The following is a 7,582-nucleotide window of genomic DNA, read 5'->3' as shown; positions in this document are numbered from 1 at the left end:
TCAATTTTCTATCTACAGCACTCTAGTCACTTGAAGTGTTTCAGGTCTTAACACATAAAATTTCTTGTCTCACATCCTTCACTTGTACACTGACATGTTCTTCCTTGTGAGTTTCTATCTAAAACCCATCATCTTGGGGGCTAAAGAGATGGGTCATCCATTAAGAGCACTGGGCACTCTTGTATGGACCTGGGTTCCATTTCCAGCATTACACAACTCTTTGTAACTCCAATTTCAGGGACTCCAATGATCTCTTCTGGCCTCCTCAAGAACTGCACATTCATGGTGCACATACCTTTTGGCTGACAAAATAAGCATACACACAAAACTAAAATAAATGAATCTTAAAACAAAAAAAAAAAAACAAACAAACAAAAGAGCACCCTCACCATTCTGCCCCCAATTTATCTTTTTGGTCTTAGCTCTTGGTTCTTTTCAAAGGTCAAAACTTGGTCCTTTCTCATGGTTTCCAACAGTGTGAATGGAAATTCATTTCCCTCACAGTGCTTCCTATGACTTGCAGTCCTAAGCATTGAGTGGTTTGTACATTTCCTGTCTATATTCTCCCAGTCAGCTGTGAGCATTATGAGTGTCAGGACTGTCTGGTAAACTTATCGTCAGTCAAGGTCACAGAAAGTGTTCAATGAACCTGTGTTAGACGATGAAATAAATAAACAAATGTAATGAATAAAGCATCAGATTTGGGTTGTATACATTGAGCACGAATAAAGGAAGTTAGAGTAGTCATTGGCGCTGAAGCTTTTAGGATACTGTCATGGGGGCAGGAGGGAACAAGTACAGTCCCTTTGATGGTAGGACTCTTACAACTCTTAAAACAATGTGAAGTTGGCTTCTTAGTTCCTAGAGGGTAAACCAAAGAGAAGAAAAGATTTTTCCAAGTATGATTTCAGTCAGAACAAATGATCAAGTCATGTGACTACAACTCAGATTTAACTCATCGAGTAGGGCCCCAAAGTCCCTAATAACTATGTTTAACAGTACACAAAGAAACAGTTTTAATATGATTCTATGGGGTCCACAGACACAGTATGAGTGTGCAAGCACCCTAGAAAAGCTATCAATTGTTAACTTAGAATGTACAGATACAAGAAACTATAGATAACATACAGTGGAGCTCTGGTTTTACGATAAGCACTTCTGGTCATTCCTGCTCCATTGACCATGGCTTGGTTTCTCCCATGATCATTTTCTGAGTTGCACACTGTCCCAGATCCCACACTCCCACTGTTTATACTCATTGTGGAGAACTTTGTGTCTCAGTCCACCATGGCTCCTCTAGGCGGCCTAGAGATGTCCTCTGGTTCTTGATGATGCTCATTCCTGGGTCCTTCTGGAGAATTCTCCTCCCACTGAAGCACAGAGATCTGCATTGCTCAAAGACCCTGTGATGGGGAGCTCTGTATTTGCCTCTTTCCTGGGAATAGCTTTTCCAGTTTAGCTTCCTCTATATGGCATGGTGCTCTCAGGTTTTGTAAAAGAGAATGCCTTCTGTTTCCCATGAGTAATCATCGCTGATTTGCTAAGGATGTGACACATGAGATATGACATGAGATAGACCTTACACTGCATTTTATATCTGTTGTCCACTGACATGAATGGGTTTAGGGGAATAGCACTTCCCTGCTCTATCTGGATTAGGATATGTTGTCAATAACTTGTGGTAAGACAATTTTAAGTTCTAACTCTGCCCCCAGTGAAAGTTAATGATCATTATAGTGTCCAACGTCTGGCCCCTGTGCCCAGGGAGGACACCCAGCACACCTCACGCCTGTGACGTGACGTGCACCTTTGGGCTTCAAAGCCTTAGAAAACATTGCTTTTGTGGACCAGGTTTGCAGAGTTCTAAAGGATGACGTGGAAATTCCAAGTTTCTAATCCAGACTCTTTCTTCATCCAAATTGCTGGGTGGCCTTCCACCTATCAGCTCAGCCATTCCTTCACGGTAGCGTGAGGCGGGAGCTTGAACCTGAGTTCTCCCAATCCAGTCACTGTCTCTGACTCAAAGCATGTGCGCAGCCATGGCAGAGGCTTACTTGCTATAAAGGGAACACTGTCTGAGTTTAACATCACACATTCCAAGCCACGGTCTTCCAGGCTTTTCTTCCCAGCCAAACCTGATGGCAGGAGCCAGACTTGAAAAAAAAAAATTCCAGAAAGCAGATTTTGGCATAGGTCATCTTTAAAACCTGCAGGGAATGAGGTTCAAGCCTTTTTTATTTTAAATTTTGTTTTTTATTGTTTTAGAGAACATCTTCACTCCTTCTGTCACATAATGTCACAGGCTATGCCGATTTTTGTCATTTTCAGGTCACAGTAAACAACGTTTTTCAGTCAGATGTTGGAAATAATCCTACCTCTTTCTTTCTAACTTAAAATTCTTTGTGGGAGCTGAAGTCTGACTCTATTTTAAGAGACTTGTTCTTCTGATGTGATCATTAAATCACTTCAGAGAGGGGGGTGCAGTCCAATTCTGACTGCTTGGAGAAAAGTTAACACGTGCCAGAAAAAAAGGGTTTTGGTTTTAATTACCACCCCTGGACAGACAGCCCATGTGGCCGAGGCTCTGCCCCCCAGAGACAACAGCAGTCCTGCTCTCTTTGGGAGAGCTTTATGAACCAAAAACGAAACCAAAAACCTACTACAAGTGTTCTAGTTCTAGAGGAATGTCCAAGAAAATGGCCCTCCTTCTCCTCGCAGCCCAACGTGTCCTTACAGCAAGATGGAGGCCTGTGCGTTCCAGTGTGATTTACCCGGGACGCTGCAAGCCTGGAACTGTGGCGGGGAGGTAAGGGACGGCGTCAGAGCTCCAGAAATCTAAAATGGATAGGCCTTTGGGCTTCTCGGTGTTAGTCTGTGGGGGCCGTGGAATCAGTGGGGCTCTGTCTACCTAAGAACTCCAATCCTGGCAAACAGGAACCAATCGGTTCGCCGGGTAGCCAAAGGAGCTGCCTATGTTTTAAAGGTTAGGAGTTCAAATCCTGTGGGCTTGATCCTGGGTTTAAGTATGTACACGTCTTAGTTGAAGAAGCAGTAACACTGCCCAGCAGAATCTGGCTTACCTGCAACTAAGTTCTAGCTACGATTAATAACACAAATGCTGCCTATGGAATTCTTTACCTCGAAGTTTCTGGACAAAGGGGCCGGCGTTCCAGAAGGCACGGGGAAGCAGTTTTCCACACTGCCTGCTTTCTACAGAGTATATACAACCTTGACTTCCGCCACCTAGACGCCCTCTGTACTCCCAGTCCTGAAACTGCGATACACCAGCAGCCCCAGGTCTCCTTGTCCCACTTCGGTTTCTCTTCTGCTAATTGCTCAAGGAAGTAATAATTTACAGAGTTAAAGAAATGTTCTTTGTACTGATAGCGCGTTAGAAGTGGGCATCCCACGGAGAGTCTGTCTGTGCGTGACAGGCGCATAAGTTGATTTAGAACTGGGATTTTGTCCTCTTTGGGTTGGTTTGTTTTGTCCCCCCCCCCTCTTTTGTAAAGGCAATGTATCTGACCCAGCAAGGACCCTTCAGTTAGATAAATTTGTTTTATGAAACTTCGTGGCTCCATTCCATATTTTTTTCCTTACTCTTCGAATTGGTTCACACAACTGAAGAGCTCTTGCATTGGCAGGCTGGGGGGGGCGGGGTGTCCTGGACTTGGACATAGTGTCTTGGTTTCACTTGTTTTATTTTATTTTATTTTTTAACTAAAGCTATATAAAGCTTGTGGATTAAACAGAATAAATTTCTAAATTAAAAAAAAAAAAGAATAGGCATCCCAGACAGAAAATACAACCTATATTAGAGCATGTGGTTTTGGTAGTTCAGTATACATCATATCTTGTTTTTATGGTATTTTACTATTGAGAAAGCATTTTACATATATAGTCTCCTTTTATCATCATAGCCATTGGATAAGGAAATACTGTATCCATTGCACAGACAAGAAAAATGAGGCAGGGGAATGAGAAAAGGCCAGTCAGTAAGTATTAAGCTAGACAGGATAAGTAAGTGTGCTGTCACACAGCAAGGTGACCAAAGATAACCATAATATTCCTTATTTTAAAAGAGGAATTTCTCATTTTAAAAGAGGTGCTGGGAGTAATACCTCAGACTTGAGCCGAGGCAGGAGAATTGTTGTAAGTTTGAAGCCGGGGTGGGCTGCAGAGTGAGACTCAGTCTTAACAACAACATTAAGAACAACAAAAAGATAGAAGAAGATACATTGTATATTTTCCTGACAAGGAAATAAGAAAGGAGAAAACAATGGTCGCTCTCACTTGCGCATTACCCAACATGCGCATCAAAGCAGCGCATGAATATGCACAATGTTATAGATCAGTTTTTATGACCTTCAACAAATGAAAATAGGGACCAGGAATGTGGCTCAATTGGTGGAGTGTTTGCCTAGCGTGTAGGAAGCCCTAGGTTTGAACGGTGGCACTCCACAAACCACACATGGTGGTGCACACCTATAATAAGCCCATCACCAGGGAGGCAAAGGCAAAGGATCAGAAGTTCAGTGTTGTCCTTGGATAGCTAGTGAGTTCAAGGCCAGCCTCGGATAAATGAGACTTTGTTTCAAAAAGGAAAAGCTTTTAGTAAATAAAAATCAATTTAAAAGAAGAAAAGGTGAAATCCAGAGAGGTTGATGAACTTTTAAAAATGGACTGGGGTGCAGCTTGGGGAGTGAGCACCTGCCTGGAGTGGACAAGACCCTACATACCATCCCCTGAATTGCCAAACCATGAAACTAAAGCACCCACAAAACTTTCTCCAAATCACATAACTGTCAAAGGTAGTTCTTGAACCTCGGACCTTACAACTCCTTAAGTTTGCAGCAGTATAGAATAACTGCTCCTTTTCTTTATTTTATTTTATTTATTTGTGGGGAGGGGGCTGGAGTCAGATCCAGGACCTCACACATCCTAGGCAAGCATTGTTCCCATGAGCTACATCCTTGCCTTGAAATCACTTCTAATACAAGGGAAACAAACAAACAAACAAACAAACAAACAAAAACAAAAAAAAAAACACCAAATTCCTATAGCATCCCATTTGTATTCCAGATTCTGCCGTGGATCCTCCTTTGTGGAGCTGTGTTCGTAATGCCTCTGCCATCTTGGAAAGAAAGAAAAGAAAGGACATACTGAATACCCCTGTAGACAACAGTGCACACCGCTGAAGTGAGTTCATTAAGTTATCTTGAACTCAAGTCCTTCCTGTACATCCACAGATGGAGGAAAATAATGAGCCCTCTGTGCCCTCTTGCTCCGAGGATGCCTGAAGTTAGAAATATTCCATCACGGGGACCTGGAGTTGCCGCTACAGGAAGTCCTGTCTTTTAAATTAAGGCTCCAGCCATTTCCTTTCCAGTGGCTCTTATTGCCAATGGGGCTCTGGACAGCTCACTCCCAGGAAAGCTTTCTCTGTGTGAGATAAAGACAATAGCGATGCCTGCTCCCTACCTAACCGACAAAACTGGAGAGCAAAGCAACTCAATAATGTCTATCGTGTGCTTTGGATGCATAGAAAGACGGGGTTTAGGAGCAAGGCTGTAATTATATTGAGTCATCGATGGTATCATCGTCTGTAGTTTACACATGTGGCTGTTGCCTAAGATACTGCTGAGTATAATGTGGCTATCATGTTTGATGTTTTAAGGACATAGCAATGCCACAAAAATTAGTAGAAGAGTCTATGTTGAGAAAAGGAAATGTCCTTTTCTTTTAAATTCCTATACAACCAAACTTCATTTTAGGCCATCTGCTCCAGTCACGATCAGTACTTGCGATCGGTACCACACCCTGGCTTCACAAAGCTCTCCTCTCATTTCTTTGACAGACGATGCCTCCTAGAGTTGGGTCAGAACGCCATGGTGGGAGGATGCCCTACAGAAGAAAGAAAACGTATCTTCAGAGGGACAATCAGAATTTGGAAGCGCAAATGGCCATGACTTCTATGGCCATGATTCTAGAAAACCCCAGGCTGTAAAATCTGTGCCCCAGAGCAGTGACCTGACCCATGTCTAGGAGAGCTGAGCCAGGGCACCATCTGCTAAACCTACCATTTAAATTTGCTTAAAAGAACTCTCAAGCTTAAAAAAGAACCACAGTCCATAACCCATCCTTTGGTATGTCAGGAACTATATGAATGCTGAGGCCATGAGCATGAAAAGGTTATTTCCAAAGCTGGGGATATGGTTCAGTTGGTAAAGGGTTTGCAGCACAAGCATGAAGACCCAGGTTCAAATCCCCCAACCTCCATGTATAAAGCAGGAGTACGGTGGCTCACACAACTCTGAGCAGAGACCAGAGGATCTCTGGGGCTTGCTGACCAGCTGGTTTTAACTGAATCAAGGAGTTCAGGGTTCAGGGAGAGGCTCCATCTCTAAATAAACAAATAAATAAATAATAAGGTAGAGAGCTAGGGAAATGGAACATAAACTGGAGGTACCTGTCCCCAAGCCTAAAAACATCAGTTTGATCTCTAAGATCCATGTGGCAGAAAGAGAAAAAAATTAAGTTCTGTAAGTTGTTCTCTGACATAACATCTATACCCCACTCCCACACATAAATAAATACATATAATTTTTAAAAATGACAGGCACAGGCTAGAATGTGGTCCCTACACCAAGGATAAAGATGCTGGGGCTTTCATTTGATTGTGTTCACCTTTAAAAAAAATAATAATCCCAGCACTCAGGAGGCAGAGCCAGGTGGATCTCTGTGAGTTCGAGGCCAGCCTGATCTACAAAGTGAGTTCCGGGACAGCCAGGACTGTTACACAGAGAAACCTTGTTTCAAAAAACCAATAATAATAATAATAATAATAATAATAATAATAATAATAATAATAGTCAGCACTCACTACAGGTCCCATCTCAGTGTGTGAAAGTCGATGTTATCACAAAGTCCTTTCCCCTACCCCCTCTTCTATACATGTGCTGGCCTAGAGCTGAGGACTAAACAGCACAGTAGAACTATTCTCTTGGGATCAGGCACTGTGGTACACATCTGTCTCTGGAGGCTGGGGCAGGAGGACTGCAAGATGGAAGCCTGCCTTGGCTATATAGTGAGATCCTGTCTCCAAAAGAAAAAAAGAAGGAAGGAAGGAAGGAAGGAAGGAAGGAAGGAAGGAAGGAAGGAAGGAAGGAAGGAAGGAAGGAAGGAAGGAAGGAAGAAACAGCCTGCTTGGGAGCTCTTAGCGTCCTGTCATGGGGAGCCATCTTTTTATTTCATCTCTTAATGTTCCCTATAGCTGCTGTAACAAGCGGTTAACAATGAATTTATTCTCTCAAGCATTCAAAGATCTGAAACTACTTTTGCTTTACTAGGCCAAGATCAAGGGACCAGCAGGCAACATCCTTGGCCTCTTTGCAGCTCCCGGTACCCACAGCTGTCCTCAGCATGTGGCCACATTCATACAATCTGTTTCCCTGATCATTTTGTCTTGCCATCTTCTGAGTCACATGCCCCTCTAGAGCAGTGGTTCTCGACCTTCCTAATGCTGTGACCCTTTAATACAGTTCCTCATGTTGTGGTGACCCCAACCATAAAGTTATTTCGT

At 43.0% G+C, this 7,582-nt stretch overlaps 1 long non-coding RNA gene across 1 annotated transcript; it reads left to right on the top strand.

Moving 5' to 3' along the window:
• The first annotated feature begins 2,673 nt into the window (after window positions 1-2,673).
• Window positions 2,674-5,763, top strand: LOC107400870 (uncharacterized). Its single transcript, XR_006062155.2, has 2 exons — window positions 2,674-2,806; window positions 5,083-5,763. It is a non-coding gene; the product is annotated as an uncharacterized LOC107400870 (long non-coding RNA).
• Window positions 5,764-7,582: the final 1,819 nt, after the last annotated feature.

The sequence above is a fragment of the Peromyscus maniculatus genome, chromosome 11, assembly GCF_049852395.1.
Source record: "Peromyscus maniculatus bairdii isolate BWxNUB_F1_BW_parent chromosome 11, HU_Pman_BW_mat_3.1, whole genome shotgun sequence".
Taxonomy (NCBI): Eukaryota; Metazoa; Chordata; class Mammalia; order Rodentia; family Cricetidae; genus Peromyscus; species Peromyscus maniculatus.
The sequence above is the reverse complement of the archived record's forward strand: the minus strand, read 5'-3'. Positions and strand labels throughout refer to the sequence as shown.